A 25658-nucleotide genomic window follows, 5' to 3' on the forward strand; every position below is an offset into this window, starting at 1 on the left:
AGCATGCGCATTTTAGAGGGTATTTATTAATATTCACTGTTGCCCGTTCCAGATCTAAATATGTATCAAATAAATGAATAAATAAGCCGTTTACTCAAGACAGCATAAGTCCAAGTGCCGCGAGGTATATCGAGATTTTAAGAATAAGGTAGGAACAGTGGCATACTATGGGTAAATAGCGTCCGGGGCTTGTTGAGTAAACGGTGCCCAGGGCGAAGTAGATGGTCCAAAAGCCCAGAGTACGAGGTCCGAAGGGCCGAAGCCGGGGGAAAGAGTTTGGGGAGCGATGTGAGCTCTCCAGCGGAGCCCGTGGCGGCGCCCTGTCCGCTAACGATATTCCGGCAATGTTATGACAGTTGGTGGCTTTTCTTGTTTTCGATCAGCTGTTTTTGGCGCCCCAAAACCTCTGGCGCCCGGGGCAACCGCCCAGTCCCCCCCCCCCAGTACGCTACTGAGAAGAAAAATTAAATCTGTGATATTCGGCTTGACACATAATACAAAATGTATCTAATAACTAATAGGTTTCCACGGCCATACGAGCCACTAATTTTTAAAAAAAATCAAGGTTTACAGAATACTACGCACCTATATTTAACTAATGACTGTTTGGGGGACACCTTCAATCGCTTTTACAATTAAACCAATGAACTAGATAGCATAGTCCTTTGCGTTCGTACTAAATTTAGGTTTGCTCAAATGTAGGCCACCCTAAACACCAAATCTGTGGGTTTTTTTAGAAATCCTAGACCAACCCTACCCAATAAAATTAAAAATCCTAGGCCACCGTGCCAAAAATGTTCTTGAAAAATCGTAGACCGATCCCCATCGACCAGCATTTTGCTACACAACAGTGTAGCACACGCTAGAAGTATAAGGATATCATTTGCAATAACTCTCTATATATCTTTATGTAAACAAGAACAAGTCTTACCGTGATATTGATTCAAGGATCCGAGATCTTTGCTTACTAATCAGAGATCTTGGTCTACTAATGTGATATCCTGCTTGATTAATCCGAGATTTCGATACAATAGTCTGTATCACGTGTACTAATGCAAGAGCTCGGTTAGTAAACGGAGACCTATATTTGGAAAAACTGTTAAGTGTATCCCTTTAGGGCTTCAGTAAAAACTTCATTGTTCAAACATAGGTTATTTATTTATGAAAGCAAGAGGAATCAAGCCAAAATTCTCATTACAGTATATAAAACCCTCCCCATACTATGTAATTAACACACATTCTCATTACAGAATATAAAACCCTCCCCATACTATATAATTAACACACATTATCATTACAGTATAGACACCCCAATACAATTAACGCAATAATCTATCTAGATATGGAAAGATGCAGTTAAGTATACCTCAGTTAATTTAGCTTATACAAGAATATCAGCAAACCACGAAAAAAAAAATGGAAAGAAAGAAAGAGAAAATAATAAGTACCAGCAAAACAAAATAAAAATGAATACATACAGATACGGCTGGATGAAGCGATGGGAAGATGACATACAAACGTATTGTATTTTACGTACTTGACTAAGCCGATATATCAGACCATAGGGTTAAAATAAACGAAAACTTGATCACAAATAATTATAATATAGCCGTGTTTCATAGAATAGATTCGCACATTTAATTCCAAATAACCGTTTTTTATCATCTGACTAGAAAACATTTGCACAAATATTTACGTTATCCGTGTTTCATTGTGTTAAAACACAAACAATCATGACTTACAAATAAAAGCTAGAATGTAGTGAATTCTTAGCGTAGTTTTTTTTTTTTTTTTTTTTCATAGCAGAAGCTTAACGAGGTTAGTGTTAAGACTGGTCGGCCTGGTGTCAGGAGATAATGTGGCTGGGTGGGACATCACTCTACATGTCGGCTACATGATACCTCAGTGCTAGGCATCACTATAAACTGCCACACTGCAGATATTGTAGCGATATGAGTGAAAAATTGTTAAAGCTACGTTAAAAATCCAAATCACACACACACACACACACACACACGCTTCATAGCGGCCAACATACTGAGAGCACATGCGCGTAATTAGTGAACATAAATAATTTTGCTCTTTATTCCCCATTTCGTTTAGTGTCATGCACGTTTCACATCATATCAGAGGTTTGGTTATTATCGCATTTACGTCGTAGTCATTGATATGACTAAATAAAGAAGAAAACGTAGCTCCAAAGTTATCTGCTATCTTCCCTCATCAACGTGTCGTGTTTCTTTTAGCCTAACGCTCTGTACTTGCAACCTTAAATTACCTTTAAGCAAGACATTCCTGTATGGAAACCAGCCTACACGATAATGCCCATAATACTGAACATCAAACAGATTTTTGTGTACAAAATAGCAGTTATACACCAGCTGTGATAATATTTTCCAATACATTCATTATCGCCTCAATTTAATGCAGTGCTACAAAGTACCGTTAACGAAACAAACATCATTGTCTGACCAGTTTAACAAAGTATGTGCATGATTACAATGGGAGGTAACCATTCATAGTATTTTCTGTACAATAACGAGCATACAAAAATGATTTTTCGTTATTTCAAAGTGGACAGGTTGCTAAATGTTATAATCATTTTCTGATTGACAGACATACTGGACATGGATGGATTACAGATTGTCTGGATAGTGTCCAGTGTTTTCTTAGTCAAAGGTGCCATTGACCAGAAAAAAATGAACATTTTTGGAATTCTTTTAGAAATAAGATTCATTAACTTTCTCACACAAAATTGTTTTGGCTTTATCGGAAAGGAGAAAGATTTTACCTTCACCGTCTATGTATTGTATATGGTACTTTGAACTGATACAGGTACATGACTTTTGTGAGTTTTTCAAAATAAAACCTGATATAAAATAGAACATGATGTTGATTTTTTTAATACTGGATCAAGATATGGTAGAAAACATAAATAATGAGAAATGAAAATACTGAATGCTAATAATAGAAATCCATATGCATTTTTTATTCTCTAAAATGTACTTAAGAACGGAGCTGTTGATTTTCAGGTATGAACAATGTGTTGTTAAAAGTCCCAAAATTTAGGTAATATTATTTTAAAATGACCCGGACAAGTTTGCATTGAAATATTTGTAGTTTTTGAGTTTATGTTAAAAAGTGGCTGCAACTAATTAATGCAAGATTGACTCAAAAGGACATAATCTCAAATGAACCAAAGGTGAATTAAACATAATATTAATAATTAAAGATTGGATTTCATATAATGTTCTTTTTTTAAATCTAAACTTTTGTGCAGAATTATAGCTTACCTTAATCAGCTTGCATGCAGTAATGAGTTAGATAGGCTAGGGTTAATGTAATAATTTGTACACAATTTGTTATAGTATTCGTTATAGACCAATTTTTATAATCGTTGGTCTCATGTTTTTAAAAGTCAGTAAACTAGCATGTCAAGATATGGATATAGGAAGTTACGATTTAGGGCATGCAATCACAATAGAAACTATAGGATACCAACAAAGGTAAAGTTCGGAAAAGTAACAATGAATAACACAAATATTCAGAAAGATAAATCCTTTCTAAGTGTAAAAAGATATAATGTAGATCGTGAAGAAGTTAAAATTCTGCAAAATTTATATAAAACAATAGATAGCGGTAACACATTTAGCATCCTTAAAATATGATTAAAATATGTTGCATAAACCGTATTCCCTTAAAAGTCCAAGATTTTTTCAGGTGGTACGTCCTTACAAAAAGCTTCTACGATTAATTTACATCAGAATACATCTGTCTCATTGGGTGGAAATCCACACACGTGACAAAAATGTGTTCACTGTCAGTGAATCATGGCAGAGTATGCCGTCCAGTCGAGGTTCGCCATTCAGGAGGTGTACTATTCAGATATATGTATCGGACACAGTTCACACTATCATTCCGAGTTGTTCTATACAGGGATGCCACTTGTGAGAGTGATATTGATGTTCTCAAGGGATGCCACTCTGTAATAGTGGGTCTGATGTTCTCAAGTTTGTTTGGTGGAGTTTTAATTCTACATTTTTGGCTAAACACGACGAACTCGCTGAGTTATACAAATATTTGAATCAGTATATGGAATATTCCCATCTGGAAAAGTGCGGCTGCAAGGAAGTTGTGGCTGCTTTATCTTCCATTTCGTTACCTTTTATGATATTGTGATTAGGCACTAAACATTGCATAATACTTGTCCCAGATTGTATGATATCATGCGTTTGTAATGTCTTTGATATTAACGGGCTGTCAAATATAAGTTTCAGCAAGGATTCCAGTGTGGAATGGTATTCCGAAAATATTAGTATGACTAATTTCTGCAGTAAAAATCGATTGAGGTTTTATGCGGTACCCGGTTTAAGATGGTATCGCAGGGTGTTCCAATGTTAGATCCAACTTTATATCTATCTGTCTTTATACAGGGAAGTATTGCTGTGATAGTTATACAGTAGATTACATTGAATTTGAGAAAAGGAGAGGATCGGTTGAGGACTATTTGAATTCGCAAAGGTCAAATATTCTGGGAGGTTTTGATAAGCACGGTTGTGAATGCGAATTATGCAGTTTTTCCAGCATTTATTTCAGCTGTTTCTTAATGAGGACGAATTCGTATCTCAAAGGGGAGAATGAAATTTGGTTTCTGAGCGTACAAAATATTATAGCCAAAAGACTACGTCATGTGCTGGGTTATATGGATACAAAACTAGTTTGTTAGAGCCCATTGCATTCGTCTAAGATAAACCTATGGTTCATTTGCTTCAGCATGGTCATAGAGGCAGGGGAAGTTCTAAATGCAGCTAAACAGAGTCCAAGTCTCTGGTTTTGCATTGGATCAAGCATCTGGGTAAGATTTACAAGCTCATCCGTACACAACCAAGCCATAGTTAAATTCTGATCTGTATAACCGGCGCAAACCTTTCAGATTAGCTCCCCAGTATATGTTAATCACGTCACGTAGTAAATGCAAGTTGTTGTTTTTTTTACATTTGTCCCTGAGACATATAATATGTGGAAGTAACGTTATCTTACAGTAAAAATAAAACAAATAAGCCCTAAAAACGTATCTCCACTACAACAGGAATTAAACAACCGTCGAGATACAGCTTTGGGTCGTCATGAATACGACGTAATTGGCAGAAGTGAACACTAACAGTTTTTGATTTCCAAAATTGAACCCGTTTTCTTTTACCAGTTTCTGAATTCTTTTCAGCTTACCTGTAGTTGACGTTTAATATTATGCATACTCTGTAATATATAGCAGATTTTATCAACATACAATATGCAGTCAGTTCCTGGCTTAATGTATTTCGCTATGCTGTTAATGTTGATATTGAATAGGGTAAATGACAACATGCCACTGTTATGAGTCTAGGCTCTTAAAAAAGTAACAGAAAAGAGTGAAGACAACAAGCCTTGTACAATTTAACAAATAATTTATTTCCCGAGAGTGGAAAATGAGACAAAAGAACTTACGGGTTTACGACTCAAATCCAAAAATAATCCAAGAATTAAAAAATAGAAGTCCTAGTAATAAAAAGTAATGAATGAAACTCAGTTGGAATCCCAATGAAATCCAAAATGGAAGACGATGACGTCTATTGTAACCTGCAAAGTGCTATTATGTCAACAGTTTCTTGTTGAATCACAGAAAATATTATTCCAGTTTTGAATTCCGTATAAATGTCAGTGAATGTCTTTGTCCAAGAATTTTGTAAAAGCACCTTTTTATTTACAGGGAAAAGAATCATCTGAATTCAAAATAATTTGAAGAAAATCAAAAAATTAGCCTAAACTGGATACAACATAAAACAACTTGACTTTTCAAGTGTTAAGGCACGACTAACTGAATTATTATCATAACATCAGTTATAAGACTTACTAAAACGCAAAACATATGCCCGGATGGGGGTCAAGAGTTCATCTTTCCAGAAAGAATGGAAGTTTATTACATGATAATTATCACATCGTCCAGGTATGGCCTTGACTTAACTTAGTAATTCTTAATCTGAGAAGAAAAAAAATTAAAATTAAAAAAAAATGTTATTTACCCAAACTGTCACTGGTTCTTAATCATGGTCAGAAACTAGATACAGTATTTCTATTCTTAGGTGTTTATAAATGAAATAAAAAAGTCAGGTCAACAGAACTGAACTTAATTCTAAACAAAATCAAGTCCAGTAAACAATATTACATTACAGTAACATGTCATGAAATAAAAAGATTTAAGATTAACAAACAAATAATTAAACTGCATATACATAACACTTCGTCCCTTAAAAGAAAAAGAAAGATTTATATAATGAAGTTTTCTTTTTACCATAAGTCAATTGTACATGAGGTTTATAAAAAATTTCAAGCAATCTTATGAATGATACAAAGTGTACATGAAATAATATGTTTCTATACATGGGAAAGTGCATCAGTTATTAAGTTGTCTTTTCCCTTCATGTGCTTGATATCAATATTATATTTCTGTAACAACAAACTTAACCTTAATAATCTCTGATTTTTATTTTTCATCTTGGCGAGGAAAGTAAGGTGGTTGTGATCAGTAAACACAATAATCGGAGAAGGAGCTAAACTAATGTAAACTTCAAAATGTTATAATGTCAATATTAAAGCCAAATATTCCTTCTCGATTGTAGAATAATTTATCTGGTGCTTATTTAATTTCTTAGAAAAAATAGCACACTGGATATCAACACCATTTTTATTTTCTTGAATAATTACTGCTCCAACCCCAACATCACTTGCATCAACAGACAGTTTAAGTGACTGAGTGAAATTTGGAGCTGTAAGAACTGGTGCACTCTTAAGTATGGCTTTTAACTTATGAAAAGCCTCCTGACATTTTTAAGTCTAATGAAACTTGGCTTTCTCGCTCAATATATTTGTCAGGGTTTCAGCAATTATGGGAAAATTGGAGCAAAATTTCCTAAAGATTCCAACCATACCTAAATATCGCATCAGTTGGTTTTTACTAACATGCACAGGGAATTCAGAGATAGCCATGACCTTAGCATATATAGGTTTAGCTTGTCCATGTCCCACTATATGTCCTAGAAATGTTACACAAGCACGACAGAGCTCACATTTGGATAAATTAAATGTCAAACTTGCATCCGTGAGTCTGTCAAAGAATGTCCGAATTGTTGCTAAATGTTCTTTCGAGGTGTCTTTGTAAAAGATGACATCATTGACGTAAGCATCACCATTATCTAGACCTGAGGTTATCATGTTCATTAGACGTTGAAAATTACTTGGCGAACATTTCATCCCAAACGGCATCCGTTTATATTGATAAAGTCCCTCTGGAGTCACGAATGCCGAAATTTCCTTTGCTCTTTCCGTTAGTGGAATTTGCCAAAATCCTTTCAGAAGGTCAAATTTGGTGACATACTTTGCATTTCAGATCTTATAAATGCAGTCATCAATTCTTGGTAATGGAATTTTAGTCACTGTTCACCTTCCTATAATCTGTGCACATGCTAAAGGTTTATCTGGTTTCAGAGCAAGTATACATGGCGAACTCCAATCACTTTTACTGGGCTCTATGAAATCATTTTCTAGCAAATACTGAATTTCTTTTTTCAAGTATTCCTATTTGAGAGGGTTCATCCTGCTGTATGGATGTTGTTTCACAGGCGTGGAATTTGCAATTTCAACGTCATGGCAAATTTTATTTTTTCTTGTAGGAACATCTGGAAACAAGTGCTCATATTCAAGTAATAACTGTTTAAGTTCATTCCTTTCTTGTTGTTGCAAATGTGAACGTTTCTGGTCCACATTATTCATAATTTCTGAATTCCGAAGATTTGTCATTCCAAAATCGGTAGAGTCCGATTGCTTCCCTCCGCCTAAATCCTCACTGAGCGGGACTGGTACAACTAAATTAATTGCATGATTAACCTGGCTATCTCTCTCATCATACAGGTACTCCTTTAAATTATTTACATTCCAGGACTAATACTATTATAATTAACTCATTCATTTTCTTCTTAACTTTGTAAGGGCTGTAATACCTAATCTGAAGAAAATTCCGAAGAATGAACAAGAGAGACAGAACTCTATAACCAGGCTGAAAACCCCTATCCCTTGCATTGTTATCATATCTGACTTTAAGTTTTGACTGAGTAGAGTGCAGATTAGTTTTTATAACCTCACAAGCCTTTGACAACTTGTACTTAAAATTGGAAACATAATCAGGAAGATTAATTTCAGTATCTTCAATAGAAAAAAAGTTTTTCTTGTAACAGCTTCATTGGTCCACGCACAGTTTGTCAAAATCTAGTTCAAAGAGACTGAATCTTAAATATTCTTGAACTGATTCACCAACATCAATCATACGTAAATGAATGCCTTCATCCCAATCTTTGCCTGTATCGAAAAAATATGACCTAATTTATTTTTCAAATGTTTGCTGAAATCGTTCTACAACCCCCTGGCTCTCAGGGTGATAGACAGAATATTTGAATTGTTGGATACCTAATTCGTACAGAACTTGCTAGAATATTCCAGACATGAAATTTGAGTCTTGATCAGATTGGACAGATTTGGGAAGGTTAAACTGAGTATAAAACTTCATCAAAGCTTGTACTACGGCTTGGATTTAATATTCCTCAAAGGAATTGCCACTGTGAACCTTGCTGATGCACGCATAATGATAAACAAGTATTGGTTACCTGACTTGGTTTTAGGTAAGGGACCAACATAGTCTAGAATTATTCTACGAATGCAGGAATAGGTTGCAGATTGGCGTTCTTCTGATTTGATTTTCCTACTATTTGACAAGTATGACAAAATGTTCAGTATTTACAAATATCACTTTTGATTTTGTCCAATGGAAGTGATTCGAAGATTTTGTGATGAGTCTTATTAATCCCCAAAATGACTAGCCAAGGGAGTTTCTCGGGCCAGACTAAGAATTTGTATGTGAATTGGGAACATGCATTTCACTTGGCAGCTCTGTTTCTTTTATTTTAAATTGATATTCCCTCACTTCCTTTTCTTTTTGCATTTGCATTCCTCTCTCTCTCTCTCCTCTTACGTTATCCGTGTTTCATTGCGTTAAAACGCGAATAATCTTGACTTGCTAATAAATAAAAGCTAGAATGTAGTGAATTCTTTGCGTAGTTTTATCATAGCAGCAGCACTAAGAGGATAGTGTTAGGACTGGTCGGCCTAGTGTCAGGATAATGTGACCAGGTGGGACATCATGATACATGTCTGCGGCATGATGCCCGAGTGCTAGGCATTACTATAAGGTGCCACACTGCAGACATCGTAGCGATATGACTGAAAATTCATTAAAGCTACGTTAAAATCCATATCACACATACACACACACACACACTCTCTCTCTCTCTCTCTCCTTTTTCTCCAATAGCATTTTTTTCTTCTTTCTCTAATTGCATTTGTTCTTTCTGTAACTGCATTTGTCTCTCTCTCTTTCTCCGCTTGTAACTGCATTTGCATCTGTTTCTCCTCATTTTCGTTCTGAAGCTCAAGCCTTCTTAACTCTAATTCCATCTTGTATTTTAATTTTATTTCCTTTACTTTTATGTCAGGGTCTGATACAGACATACTGATCGAAACCAAAGTACTTTTATCCAAAACATTTTTTCCACCAAATACTTGACCAAAATATATTTTATTTCTTGCTTCGTTAAAGATGACTTTTCTTTTGCCTCAGTAAGATCATATTTTCTAGCAAGTGTAATCGATTCATCTTTTTTCAAAAGGTCTAACTGTTCCTGGTTAAGATTTTAAATAAAGATCTCAACTTTTGATGACATTGTAATAAAGCCCATTGGTTTCACTAAGGCTTTCTAAAATATGAAATAATACTTGAAATTTAAAAATTTCGAAAAGATGGGGAATTTAAATTTAAAAAGCAAAGTTGTCTGCGATATTTTAGCCAAAATTCATATAAATGTGTAGAACGAGCATACAGCTTTCTGTTACGACTCTAGGCTTTACAAAAAGTAACAGGAAAGAGCGAAGACAACAAGCTTTGTACAATTTAACAAATAATGTATTTCCCGAGAAAATCAAGTGAAAAATGAGAAAAAAGATCTTACGGGTTTACGAATCAAATCCAAAAATAATCCAAGAATAAAAAATAGAAGTCCTGGTAATAAAACGTCCTGAATGAAACTGAGTTCGAATCTCGATGAAATCTAAAATTGAAGACGATGACGTCTGTTCTAACCTGCAAAGTGCAGTCATGTCAATAGTTTCTTGTTGAATCACAGAAAATATTATTCCAGTTTTGAATTCCGTATAAATTTCAGTGAATGTCCTTATCCAAGAATTTTGTAGTAGCACTTATGTATTTCCAGGGAAAATGATCACCTGAATTCAAAATAATTTGAAGAAAATCAATAATTAGCCCAAACGGGATACATCATAAAATAACTTGACTTTTCATGTGTTAAGGCACGACTAACTTAATTCTTATCATAACATCAGTTATACGACTAACTAAAACGCAAAATATATGCCCGCATGGGGGTCAAGAGTTCATCTTTCCAGAAGGAATAATAGTTTGTTACATGATAATTATCACGCAGTCCATGTATGGCTTTGACTTAACTCAGTAATTCTTACTCTGAGAAAAAATATAAAAAAAATAAAAAAGCTATTTACCAAAATTTTCACTGGTTCTGAATCAAGGTCAGAAACTCGATACAGTGTTTCTATTATTATATGTTTATCAATGAAATATAAAAAGTCAGATCAAATAGAATTGAACTAAATTCTGAGAGAAAGAAACACCAAGTCCAGTAAACAATATTTCATTACAATAACATGTAATGAAATAAAAGAAATTTAAAACTAACAAACAAATAATTAAATTACATATACATAACACTACTCTATCTAGCTGTGTCAGGTAATTGTTTGATGAGCTGATTGTGCATATCACCTGGTCCAGTTGGGTTCCATCAAGATAGTCTTGTTACTCTATGAGAGTTTTATTGTTAATGATCAGCATCTAGATGAAACATTTCATTTAAACGTTTGACTCTAAAGAAGTTTTTAGAAAAACTATATTGTGAGAAGGTTTCCGAAATTTTTTAGGCCAGTGTATTTGAGATTTTCCTCATGGTTGTGATCTTTGTATGAGATTTTATATATATTTCATACAGCTGCTTTATTTTTGCCAGTGATTTTTCTTACCATCTTCCACACTGATTAAATAAGAGTTCAACCCAAAGATATAGGGTCTCCACGTTTTTCTCCTGCTGTCTTTAATGTTACAAAGCGCTTTTGCTCGATGTGAACGGAATTTATTCATATTTTCAGTTTTTGCATCAGCATTGAAATGTTTAAGGAACTTGTTCTGATCTATAATAGCTCATTTGTATGCAACGTCAAATCATGGTTTCTTAACATGCCGAATGGTTATGGTATTGCAGAAGTCCAATTGGTATAAAATACCTTGCCTATAGACACACCACGATAGCAGAGCTGGGCTGACACGGTGGCAGCATTCGATTCGATTCGCACATTCTTATAACTTTACATAATCTTATGAATTATGCATTAACATTATAAACCATTAGAGCTCTGGTAATAACAACTGTAACTAACATTATTTGTTTCACACACACACACACACACACACACAAAAGCGAGCGCGTACACTTACACACAAGGCTCGTGCAATCTAAAACAGCTATTAGAGACAGTGGTACATCGCATTCCCTAAATGCAGTGGTTTTTAAACTTTCTATCAGTGTGAAAAAATTCAGGTAGTTTCATCTTCTCGGCATTCTGGCACGTTTTCTTGCTTCAGAAACTTTACAGTGTTTCCATTTACTTTATTCTGTAATATTCTTGTATAATAGGCCCGATGGGTTCTTGATGCATATCGAAAGAGGCGACTGAGTGGAGGCAACTCGTTTACCTTGGAGGAGAGGATCCTGGTGGTTGAGTTGAGGAGCGGCCAACACTTGCCGCTTCAGCTTCAACTAGGCGGTCTGATCAATCGGCCAGTCACGATATGCTTCAGACAGTTGTAAAAGAATTCAATTTCATTTAACTCCATACGTTTAGAAGGTCACCACTATGATCAACAAACACTGTTGTTTTTGGCACGTTACAAAAGGTATATCCTCATATGGTGGTGGCAATGGTCAATTGAATATAGTTTGATTTTGCTTAAGTATATCACTCTAAGTGGCCGTCAACTGAGAAACGCAGCAGGAACTATTTCGAGTCAGACAAATTGGCCACGATTTCTCATCACTGAATCCAATGAAAAGGATCAATAGCTAACCAAGCTTTCACTTCTCGTTACAGCTAAAGAACGTCTTGGTTTGGCTGGAGAGCCAAAGAGTGTGGGAAAAAAACGTAGATCGGCTTAATTACTTGTTGAGCGTAGCAGCAAAGCTCACTCGGACAACCTGATTTTGCTCGAACCGATTTGTGGAGATACCACAGAAGAATTTCCAAACAAATCTCTCGGCTCCTCTGGAGAAGTGGTATGATCAATAGATTCAGATAACTGTATTGAGACTGAGATGCTCGAGAATATTAGAATGTATCTCACAGGTGAAACGAGTCAAAATTGCGGTGCTTTAAATGCGCTGTATATGGCCATCTCTGAGATTGTTATAAGAGGAAATCATTCTGCCCCCCACCCCCCACCCCAGGACAGGAAGGTTACGATGGATCATTCTGTGCTGAACAAATCTTTTGTCAATATTGCCATGCAGACAGTTCCTCGTACTAAAGAGATCGCCCTAAGTGGAAACACGAGAAGCAGATTCAACAAGGAAAAATAAGAGAAATGTGCGAGATTCTATAAAAGCCACAGCTCCATTTATATAGCCATCATGTCCTATGAAAGCGTTGTTTAAGTGGAACAGAAACCTTTCACAAATACTGACTGTATTGACAGTGTAGCAAATAAGGCATTCGTTGTTACAATCAGTGTTACAGTGTAGTAAACTAGACACCGCATGTTGCATTTAGTGTGACAGAGTATCAAATAAGACCCCAAATGTTACAATCAGTGTAACAATGCATTAAAATAAAAATCCAATATTACTATCGGTGTAACTGTGTAGAAAATAAGACATCCAATGTTACAAATAAAATTATATACAAATCCAACCAACATAAAGAGTAGAAAACCACTGATTTATGTGGTCATAGAAACAGTGTGAATAATTAGATATCCAGCTATGCTACTGAAAAAATGGGTAGATCCTACTCAACCAAAAGAGCGGCAAATCGCTGGCTCCAGTGGAAATTCCAACTAAAGAAAGAATCAAGGAATGAACTAGACTTACAAAATGATCCGATGATCCATCTAACTGTTTGATACGTTTGTCAGTCTAGAGAGTATGGACGCTAAAGACTTCATCCAAGATGACACCAGGAAAACCTCCCAAAAAAGTCTATACTTTACAATGGAACTGCCAATGAACGAGAGTTCATAAATAATTGTGATAAAAGAACTGCATCACATTTACGTTTACCTCAAGTAAGTAACATGCTTGTTGTGATCATTTAGGTCTTTCTAGATGACAAACTAATATGGACTCATAATGGACAAGAGATTATTTGCTGTCTTGCTGTTTCTTTTTTTAAAAAATATTTTTCAACCATTCGCAAAAATAAAATTCAGAACCTTTCATCTTTGACATTTTGATAGAAGACACTTCCAAGTTTTCAGAATTTGAGTCTAATTTGTCTGCACTCCCATCTTTTGCCACTCAAGCCGGAAGCTTTACGACGTCATCTATGTCCCTCAAAAAATAAGACAAGTACTACTATCCCGATGCAAGATTTACATTCGAAGATAATTTGGATATGTTTGGTAATGCTATAACAAGTTTACATGAAAGAACAGAAGGAAGGTTGTATGGATGCTAATGTTTCCTAGTATTATAACAAGTATATATGGACTTTGGATGGATGGATATATTTATTTATGCATGTATGCACGCATTCGTGATGTGTCTGACTGTCTTTTCTTTTCTCTGTATTCTCTCCTCTTTACGCATGTATTTTCTATCAATCATTCTACTCTCTGAATTGAAGTATGTGTGAGTATTTTTCCATTCAATGTACGCATTGACCCATTCCGTATTCTCGTAAATAAGTTACCCAATCCTAACAGGTTTCACTAAGTTTTACAATTTCTATTTCATCTGCTGACATTAAATCGCCTCTCAAAACTGATATCACAATTGGTTCTACAGAAGATGAAAGCATGGGTGTTAAAATAAAAGCTGGATTTTTCTTGCAGAGGACGACCAAACTTTAGCGTATGACACGGGCCAGACTACTACCGGTACCAGTGCCACCGTTTCGAAATATCGTTTCAACAGTATTTATTTATCTTTACAACGCTGTATTTTCTTAATGAAGCTGTAATTTTTGCTTTCTCAAAAATTTACCTTTGCAAAGGCACTTTTACTTGCAACGGTACTCATACATCGGTGTAACAGCATATTTTACAACGGTATGTATACAGATGTTTAACTATCTTTTCACTGATGCGAAGGTAATTATACACGCGTAAAACATCTTTTTGCTGATAAAATGGTATATTTCATGATCGCAAAAGCAATTAATGCATGTAAGCAATAAAATATACTGTTACAGTAGTTCAAAACTGTAGATTCTATAGCAGCAACGGTAATTTTACTAGCGTAACGGTTACTTTAATTGTTGCAACGCCATAATAGCTTTTGCTACGCTAAGGTGCAAAAATACTGTTGCAATGGTATATCAGTACTGTTGCACTAGAAAAAGTACTGACACAACGGCATACGAATTTTGTTGCACTAGCAAAAAGTATTGTCACAACGGCATATGAATATCGTTGCACTAGCAAAAGTAGTCATAACGGCATTTGAATATCGTTGCACTAGCAAAATTAGTCACAACGGCATATGAATATTGTTGCATTAGCAAAATGTACTCTCATAAGGGCATATGAATATCCTTGCAACAGTATATCGATACAGTTGAATTAAACATATGGTGCGATGGTAAATGTTATCATTGTATCTGAAAATATTACAATTTCATCAACAAAACGATTTTTAGATACCGCTGCAATGGTATTGGCTGTTTTCACCTTTTCATACACCATACGTTTTAAATTACTTTTGCACTCAAAGTGGAAGATGGTTTACTCAGTTCTGCCTGTCTAGGCATCTTGGAAGAGACTGACTAATCAGTAGGATAGATATATGATTAAAAAAGAAAAAGGATGATCAATGTGAACAGCATAAATTAAATATAAACCTTGATTAGTTCTGGAAGAAGTACATATGCTGTAGTTCATTATGGTTAATTACCCTGCTTCGTGTCTTATAGTAGATTTAAATTGGGTCATTAATATTAATAGCAGATCATGCGAGTTTCCTTTCTGGAAACAAGCAATGTTTCATACAAATTTTTTAACAGTTTGTTCACCAAATGTTAGTATTGAGATACATGGAAAACACTATTAATGTAGAACTAAATTTCTTTTCTGTGTGCTTTATAGTGTGTGTGTGTGTGTGTGTGTGTGTGTGTGTGTATTTATGATAGAGTTTTGTCTCCCAAAATATTGTCTTGTTTTGCCTACTTAATGTTGGTCATGATTATAAGTGGTAAACAGGATACTTATTACAATTTAAGTTCAAAGCCTAACCTTGCTTAAGATATAGTGATTTTTTAAAATTAGTTTTATAAAAATCTGTGGGGCCCCCAGTGGCCGAGTGGTCTAAAGCGCTATCCGTTACGGATCACTGCCATCTCACCTCTGTCTGCGTAGGTTCGAGTCTCGGATTCGGCCAATGTGGGTATGTGAGAAAGCTTGCCAGTAGCTTCTCGAGGGTCGGTGGTTCTTTCCGTGGTTTTCCCGGGTTCTTCCTCCACCATTAATACTGGCCGCCATGTATAGCCTATCGTGTGCTGAAAAATGGCGTTAAACCCTACAACAACAATAAAAATCTGTTGCGTGACATGTCAAGTGAGGTGTGTATATATAGAGGTTTCACAGAGAATTTATTTCATTCCTGTTTGATGACAGTCTTTGGGAATATATGATCCCAGTCTGCCGTTTTATCCGGATATAATTTGTGAGTAATTATTAATCTCAATTATTTATTGGAATTACAAAGTGCTTATTGACATATGGACTAAGACATTATTACTGGAATTTTGTGAAGACAGTCAAGACTATTGGTACATCAGAACATTACAAACTATTTGAATTCATTCGGAACATTCTTGAGTTTTGGACTTGTGAGAAGGCATTTAGAATTATTTAGGATTTAATTGACAATACTATAAGTGTTTCTTACATTTTCGCTCTGTAACTTAGAGAAATAAAATCTTTAAATTGTTTGTTTCATCTTCTTTCTGTTATGTAGTTTAAGACCAAGAGCTGTAAATAGAAATTGTGTTTTTTTTTGGATATGATTTCATTTATAACAAATCAGAGATATTAAAAATTGTCTTTTAACTTACAATTACCTTTGTTTCTGGAATTTTCATTGTCCCTGGTTCAAACATTAGCGAAATCCTTCGTCAAACAGCAAGAATTCACAATGTCATCTGATGTAATGAAAGAGGGTTCAAGTCCTACCCAAGAAGGGTTAGATGCATGAAAAAGACGAGTTTCTGGAGATTGCCAAATATTATGATCTTTCTGAAGCGAATGCATCTTTAACAAAGCAAGAGACAGAATATTTTGGTTCAGTGTTTGGTAGGAAAGAAGCTTTTAGATGATAATGCTTTAGGTTTCATTAGTAACTCATTCTTTGGTTTTGATAGAAAATGATGGAATTACAGTTACAACACAAAATGTAATTGGACTTAACAAAATTTCAGCTTGAGAAAGAAATTATGGAAATGCATGTTTAGAAAGAGTTGTTATGAATATTTAGTTTGTATTGTTTATTAGCTTTTTTCTCCATGAATATGGACTTGAGAATTAAACATGTTATTTGGGTCTGGGTCTAGGTTATTGGAATTTCCCCATGAAGAACCTGTTGCACCTGATGTTCGCCACATTCGTTATTATAACTTTAGTAACAGATTGTATCTTGTAAACAACACAAATGTTTTGGAATGAAAAATTCCACTAAATAGACATAGTAATTTCAGAAAATGTTAATTGTGACCTGGGGGAGGTAGAGGAATTAGTAATCTTGTTAACTTGAGAAATAACTCATTCTTGCTCGAACATCTTCAGCTGAATCAATCCTATTGTTGTGTTCAGTATTTGATTTCGGTGAATTATTTATTCAAATTATTATTCATTGGAAATAAAAAGTGCTCTTCAATAATATTTTTGGACAGAAAAAGTAACTTAGAATTATAGTAAATTCAGACAAGACATCTTGGATTATGTTATTGTGATTCATCAAAAGACCGCTGGCGCATATCCACGTCACAGGCTAATAAAGGCACATCTGCATATTCAGTGTTGGATCTATTTCGAAGTGCAATGGAATATAATTAGAACTTTATTCATTAGGACTATTAGGATATAACATTTTGAACTGTTTGGGATTTAATTCGTAATACTGTAAGTTCTTTTTAAATTTTTCAGTTTGTATTCTAGGTAAAAAAAAATATCTGTAAAATTTTACAAAACTTTTTGGTTTTTGCCCTTTTTTATTACTTAGTTTACGAGCACAGAACCGTAATATAGGAGAAGGAGTTTCAAATGCCAGTGCAGATTCAGAGAGGAGGAAGAGACATGCAAATGCAGAAAGAGAACAATTAGAGGCAAATGCAGAGAGAGAGAGAGAGAGAGAGAGAAGAGCAAAGAAATACAAATGCATGTCAGTTTCATACGAATACTTCCATATTTTAATCTGGCACAAATTTCAAATCTCAAACGTGAAAAAACTGATTAGAAATCCGTATCTCTTCATACATGCACGTTTTGCAAGAAGAAATAGCACGTTATTTCTGACTGAGATAGGTTAAAAAATAAGCAATATAAAAAAGACCGAGATATTCAAAATTTATTTATTTCAAAGAGGTCATGGTCACGATCTTGTATTGAAAGGCATACAATAGTTTGGATCAAACAAACCCCATTCAAATTTTATTATTGAAAATTATGAACATTAATGTCTAAAGACTCTATATCACTTACTGGTGATTCTGCCAAACCTATCCCTGTTAAATTTTTAATCGACACAGAAGCTTCTCATGGTCTTTTCTCATCAAGTACTTTGTCTTTGTCTTAGACGTCTTCTTCTGGTGAAAGTGTGTTTATTCAAGGAGTCGAGTACGACTTTGTTAATGTTCCTCACCACTGTGTCAACTTGCCATCAGACGTAGTCTCAGGACCCGTGGGTGTCAGAGCGTTGACGTCTTTGCCTGTTGAAGATATTCATTAATTACTTGGCAAGATCCTAGCCAGAGACAAGGTCGTAATTAACCTACCATTAAATGTCATGCCTTGTTCGGATTAATAGATTGATCCAATTGAGAGTGAAATCCTTGATTTATATCCTGTTTTTGCAAGTTACTACATGTATGGCAAAAGTAGCTCATGAGAATGATATTGGTCAGGAAAGTATTCTAATGGACACTTTTATTGATCAGTCTTTTGATGAGGTTGATTTTTTTCTAGCATTGATAAATCAATAGATATTGATCACTGTTATTGTCTTTTCACAATATATATATATATATATATATATATATATATATATATATATATATATATATATATATATATATATATGTTGCTTGCTTTTTTGTTGTTTTCTTTGTTCTATAATTATAACGTAAATATTGTTTAACTCAATGTTTAAGACTCGAAAAGTCTGGCACTCTTATGCTGATGAATACACACTCTCAAACATTGAAAATATACACAATGAATGCATTACATCATCAACAATTCCTCCTCTCATAATAATGAGTCTGAAAATGTCTATTCCAATTTTGAAAAAGCAAACTTAATAATTAGTTTTGCTCCATCTCTATTGATAATCACGAAAGAGAGTTTCCTTTCTCGGAGACAAAGTCCCGACACATACTGAATCAAATCCATCTAACCGAAAGCGAGATTATAGACATAATAACAACGCTACAGAGCAACAAAGCTTCTGATCCATATCATTTTAGCAGCCTTTGACTTAAGAAGAGGAATTTTCACATGACGGAGAAGAGAGAGAGCAATAGAGGGTGGACTTAATACTCCTTCAACAGCTACATAAGATTTAGCTGAACTGTGTGTTGCAATTTGCTAGCTACGTTAATTTTTCCCATTAAAGTTTTCATCCATAATCAATGTCTGCAGAGACGATTGAACAGAAATAAATATCTTACCTTTTTCTTCTTTAATTGAAAAAAAAATCAGGTCTGTAAAATTCATGGTCGATTCGTTGTAATGCACGCGCCTGCACGAGACATGTTTTGGTTCAACGTTTTTCATTCTTAGCGGTATGTTTAGATAGGGACTGTATACATACCTACGTATCTACAACAAGTTGCTACCATCTGCACAGGATGAATGAAAGCCATCTGTTGTCTCATCTCTGATAATCGTCCGAACAGCAAGCACGAAATCGCCCAATCGATTGGTTTTGTATAAAAACCAAACTACATCTTATGAAACGTAAGACTGTAACTACGTGGCATACTGTGTGTTCTACGTGAAATCCACGATATAATATTGGGATTGCCTGATAAGTGCAAGGAACGGATCTGACAACGAATAATACCCTTTATAATCACCAACATGACAAAGAAAACATCAAATCTGCAAAATGAAAATGGCAGGTTACATATAATTTAGTCAAGAATTTGGTGACAGAGATACATCATATGATGATCTCCTTCCCTGATGAGAAAAAGTAAGATTGACTTTAAATGTTTACATTTTGCCAGATCATGCACAAAGCAAAGAAAGTACAAAGAACTTTCTGTTAACTTTCTGTTTGATTAGGTAAATCAGCCATCATCATTTAATCATTATAGTTTTCTTCCCTTCTCACACCGTATCAGAGGATTTCATCAACGAAGCATTATAATAAAAATGGCTCAGTTTTATTTTATTGTCGTCTTCACACTGCACCAGAATACATATCCCCATCTTTGCTAGGCAAGAGCTAGTCCGATAAATCAAAACCCAACCCCAACCCCAAATCTGTGTTGATACTGATTGACGATATTTGGGTATGATATCACCTGTCCATTAAAATATGCAATTTTGCTGTATGCAAATCTTTCCGGAACAAACCTGCGTACACTTTAAACACATACCGGTAACAGCCATATCTAGCGCGAAATTCAAAATGGCCACAGGACAGATGTTTGTGCTGTTCTACGTGGATTTACAAGTCACCAAACATAGGATTTGCTCCGGAAATATAATGTACATGTAACCAAAATAACCTTTCGGCCGACAATAGCTCTACAGCCTCAAGAAATACCGGTGAGTGTATAATTCTTTTTAGCTTTTAATGAATAGGTGATATCAGCCCTAAATTAAAAATCAATATCGTCACGGTGAGGGGCTGATTTATCGGTCTAGGCAAGAGCCGTCGATTCTTATGTAGTACATACAATATGGTTGAGTGTCAGAGCGGGTCATGAGAGCGAACTAATTAAATTACCATCGGGGGCTCGTTACGCAATACTAGCATGTAATATAACGAAAAATGGCGTAAAACACCAAGAAAACAACGACAACAACAACACATAAAACTAAGGGTATTGTTTCAGTTGACAGCGGGCGTGGTGGTAGGGTTGAGCTGTATGCCTGTAACATGGAGACAACCCTATATACAAGCGTGGTTTAAATATTAACTTATAGAAGTAAATAAACTCTACTATGTTCACAGACTAAAGTGGATATAAACCGATCTCCCAGCTGACAGAATTACATTGAACGACAACATATTTGTGCAGTAAAAATGCGATGCAATGCCGACTTGAAATTTGTTTATGTCTTAGTCTGCTGTTCCAAATCAAATAATGCAAATATCCGGTCACAAGTACATTACAGTGATTATATGAATTTCTACATCCAGTAATCCTCCTTTCACATGAATATCGCAACAAGGTAATGCTTAGTTGTGAAAGTGACACTTTAGGGTAAACATTGAACGAACTTCTGGACTCTAACTTGTACTGCATGAAACAATGTGACATCACACGCACTGGACATTCTGTGTTGAAAAATGATTTTGTATGTGGAAAATGTCCTGCTTATTAGGAAGGACACTTGTTCTTTGAGTTTTAAATTTTTTTAAAGCAGCATCTACTTTTAAACATTAATAACTGTTCAGCTTCGTGTGGGACTATTTTTACGTAAAACATATGAAAGGTGCATCCTCTCATTCGAAATCAATGAAATTATTCGTTTTTCTTTCTATCTAAATAATTTCCAATGAAATTAAAACTGTGACAAAAGGAATCTCAAATGGGTAATGAGTTAATACTTTTATCTGTCTTGACCTATTTTGGCCTTTCTTTGTATGCATCTAATTGGATGTATGGCCACCAAAAAACTGACCAGAACGGGAAGTATTGCTGTTACTACCTCCAATTCGTTTCTAGATAGCGGAAGTTATTCTACATCAGGTGGAAGAGATTAGGTTATTCAGACTGAGATGCAGAATACCAGTTGTCTGACTCACTGTATAGTCTATGATGACCATCCGACAAACGCTATATAAGTTTTGTGAAGGTCGGTAATGATAGTTTTGAAACATGTTTGTGTGAATATTATACAAAATTTGGACAGTATATTGTTGATTTTGCTTACTGATATTTTTTTAAAGAATATCTCGATTGTTAGACTGAACGATATTATTACGACCCATCCGCTATATTGTACAGATTTTTTGATACATTTGAAGTCTGATACCCTACCTTGTTAACTACATTCATAACATAGTGAAGAAGGTAGTATCAGACTACTTATTCACAAGTACATAGCGGGCGTAGTCGGTCTGCCCAGATGTCAGTGTACACTAGCAAAATCTGACCTTCCGTCAACCAGAAATCACATTACATTCGTAGCCTCGTACGGGGTTTAAAGATAAACGTTATGGAATAGAGATTTTATGTCACCGTTCTTTGTATTTTACTGCTTCCTTGGCATTATCTCTCTTCATTTATATCTAAATTGAAGTTAAAATTATCTTTTGGTGTACTATATGGTTACATGACACCAGCGCATACAATGAGAATTCGCTCTAAAATGGTTTTGATACAAACGTTCAAACATATTCGATGTTGAAAATTGTCTTCCCTCTATGCACATAGCATTTAGCCAAGAACTGAAATTAGACACCAATATAAAAACGACAATGATTACTATGGTAATCAATAACATGAAATGGAGAGCAATGGAAGAAAAACGTAATAGCAACCAGTCTAGAATAAACAGCCTCTATGCAGCACCTGCGGTCGTGGGTTTTTGTTTTGAATTGTTTTTCCGTATGCTTTATAAAAATAAATTTTAGATCCAAGATCCATAACAAGAATATCGTCAAGAACAACAACTACTGGTTTTCAGACACTTGCGTATCCGCCAGTAGTAATACTGTATTGTGTTATACTTGGAATTAATCAGATCTTTAGGTCGCCCACTGCTCATTTTTCATCAAACATTACCGTTTGTAAAAGCGCAATAATACAACATTATTCTACACTGCTTAAACACTCCGAGCAAGCAATACTCAGCATTTTGAAATGGAATGTGTTACTGGTCAAAGAGCCAATTTGAATTCTGAGTCGTATATGCACGTGTTTCCGGCATTGTCAGTGGCACGATAAGTACATGCAATTCTTTCCTAGAAATGTTCCGCACAGGTCTTGCTGAGATACGAAATATTTCATGTCTTGATTATTCATCACAAGACTAAATTTATAATTTATTCTCCTTATATCGTTTGTATTATTTGAATGACGTTAAAATGACGAATATAATGTCAAAAAATATAAATACCTTGAACTGAAACTTTGTGATAAAATACATCCGGTTCTATTAATTCATGCTTGAGCAAAACAGTGGTCGAATATTTAGGACCTAAGGCTTTACTTGCGGTTAGTGTGTATGTATGTTTACAGTAAGTCTGTGATATGTCATGAATGTGTCACTTGTTCATTGTAAAAGCGAAATGATTATAATTTCGATATTTTTGCTGCATAGACTTAGCGCTTTTATTTGAAGTCAGTGTGAGATTTTAAAACAATTTTGACAGCTGATAAATCAAATTACTTGTTTCATTTTGATGCAGTCATATTATTTATAACAGAGAGATCAAACAATTTTACAAAAGTGGCCATGGTTGGTATTCTCAAGGTCATGCACGTAAGCGTAAAAATCCGAAAGACGAGACAGCGTTACACAGCGCGGACCTACTCTATGCCTAAAACCATGGTGTAGATGTGACGTGTTATTAATAGTTATCTTCAGCCTCCATGACCTACTAACATATCAGAAAAAATATTGCTAATAATTTTATGGGGTGTTCCCTACTATTTTATTCAAATTTGCGAAGGTACAAGCATGTATACAAATGTTTTTATAAGATTAATTTAAATTAAATTAAGGATTACTTGTAAAGTTCATTTACTACAAATGTTCATTCTTTATTTTACGATTCTCATTAAGACATTGGCTATTATCGCATACTTATCTTTTTTTTCTTCTTTTTTTCTTCTTTTTTTTGTTGGAATTCCTGCAACTTGATAATTTTCAATGTTCAAGCCTTACCGATCCCAAACAAAAGCAAAGATTTCCTAACGCCCGGGGAAAAAGACAATAAGAGAAAATCAATGACATAAAAGGATTAAGCTTCGCATGATGATTATATTTCCTTGCGATTTCGGGCGATACAAATATGATTTGGCCTTTTATGACCTTTGCTGATTTAATTATTTTCTTAATATTTGTCATAGCTTTTATTTCTCCAAGATTCAAAAATAACTAAGATGAAACGTGAAATGTAATTTCGTGGTATATATCCGAACTGCGTTCGAATGCTGCCCGCCTAGAAAGATTCAGGACAGTATGGTTCGAGGGATCATACCAATCAAACATATCACAAAACTGTATTCCTATTTATTTTTATATGACTTTGTGATATATATATATATATATATATATATATATATATATATATATATATATATATATATATATATATATATATATATATATATATATATATATATATATATATATAATTGTACATCATGTCCTTATCATTTTGGTGTTTCTACCATTTTTCTGTGTTGTTTCAATCTCCTAAAGGAGGTAAAGATGGATACTCAGTCGCTTATATTTAGCCTTTGCTAAGAAAGGTAACTTAATTCCTAGGCAACAGTTAATGACATCAACGAGATCTAAATTTATTTGATTTCTAAAAGAATATATTATGTCATAAACTATGCAATCATATTTTAGATTTTGATAGAGAACAGCAGTGTCTGCATTCAAAACGTGATTATCAACTCCAGGCGACCGCCAATCGCGCACCTATTGATTAAAAGGCTTGTTAGAGCAAGCGCGATTCTTAGTCTATACATATGTGCATTGTGTAAGTTGTTACTTAATGACTAATACATGATATTAAGTTGTTACTTAATGACTACTACATGATATTAAGTTGTTACTTAATGACTACTACATGATATTAAGTTGTTACTTAATGACTACTACATGATATTAAGTTGTTACTTAATGACTACTACATGATATTAAGTTGTTACCTAATGACTAATACATGATATTAAGTTGTTACTTAATGACTACTACATGATATTAAGTTGTTACTTAATGACTACTACATGATATTAAGTTGTTACCTAATGACTAATACATGATATTAAGTTGTTACTTAATGACTACTACATGATATTAAGTTGTTACCTAATGACTAATACATGATATTAAGTATTAAGTTGTTACTTAATGACTAATACATGATATTAAGTTGTTACTTAATGACTAATACATGATATTAAGTTGTTACTTAATGACTACTACATGATATTAAGTTGTTACCTAATGACTAATACATGATATTAAGTTGTTACTTAATGACTAATACATGATATTAAGTTGTTACCTAATGACTAATACATGATATTAAGTTGTTACTTAATGACTACTACATGATATTAAGTTGTTACTTAATGACTGCTACATGATATTAAGTTGTTACTTAAAGACTTCTATATGATATGTATGATGCATGTTGCAAAAGAGACTGAAGTTAGCACGAACAAGTCGTCCCTGTAATATAAGTTGATTCTCATTGCAGTTTGTTTTTCGTTCGCAAGCCGTGAAATAGACTATAACGTACAAGCGCACCTTTTATTGCATTGGGTACCTAAATGATTGTATTGGGTACTTAAAGGATTACATTGGGTACCTAAATGATTGTATTGGGTACTTAAAGGATTGCATTGGGTACCTAAATGATTGTATTGGGTACTTAAAGGATTGCATTGGGTACCTAAATGATTGTATTGGGTACTTAAAGGATTGCATTGGGTACCTAAATGATTGTATTGGGTACTTAAAGGATTGCATTGGGTACCTAAATGATTGTATTGGGTACTTAAAGGATTGCATTGGGTACCTAAATGATTGTATTGGGTACTTAAAGGATTGCATTGGGTACCTAAATGATTGTATTGGG

The 25658-nt window shown here is 34.5% G+C and overlaps 1 protein-coding gene across 2 annotated transcripts in view; it reads left to right on the forward strand.

Annotated features, from left to right (window-relative positions):
* LOC149806869 (cAMP-dependent protein kinase catalytic subunit beta) overlaps positions 1–25658 on the forward strand; it is a 489283-nt gene that overhangs the window by 60723 nt on the left and 402902 nt on the right. The window lies entirely within an intron of this gene.

The sequence above is a fragment of the Sinohyriopsis cumingii genome, chromosome 1 (genome assembly GCF_028554795.1).
Source record: "Sinohyriopsis cumingii isolate HCF-2022 chromosome 1, ASM2855479v2, whole genome shotgun sequence".
Taxonomy (NCBI): Eukaryota; Metazoa; Mollusca; class Bivalvia; order Unionida; family Unionidae; genus Sinohyriopsis; species Sinohyriopsis cumingii.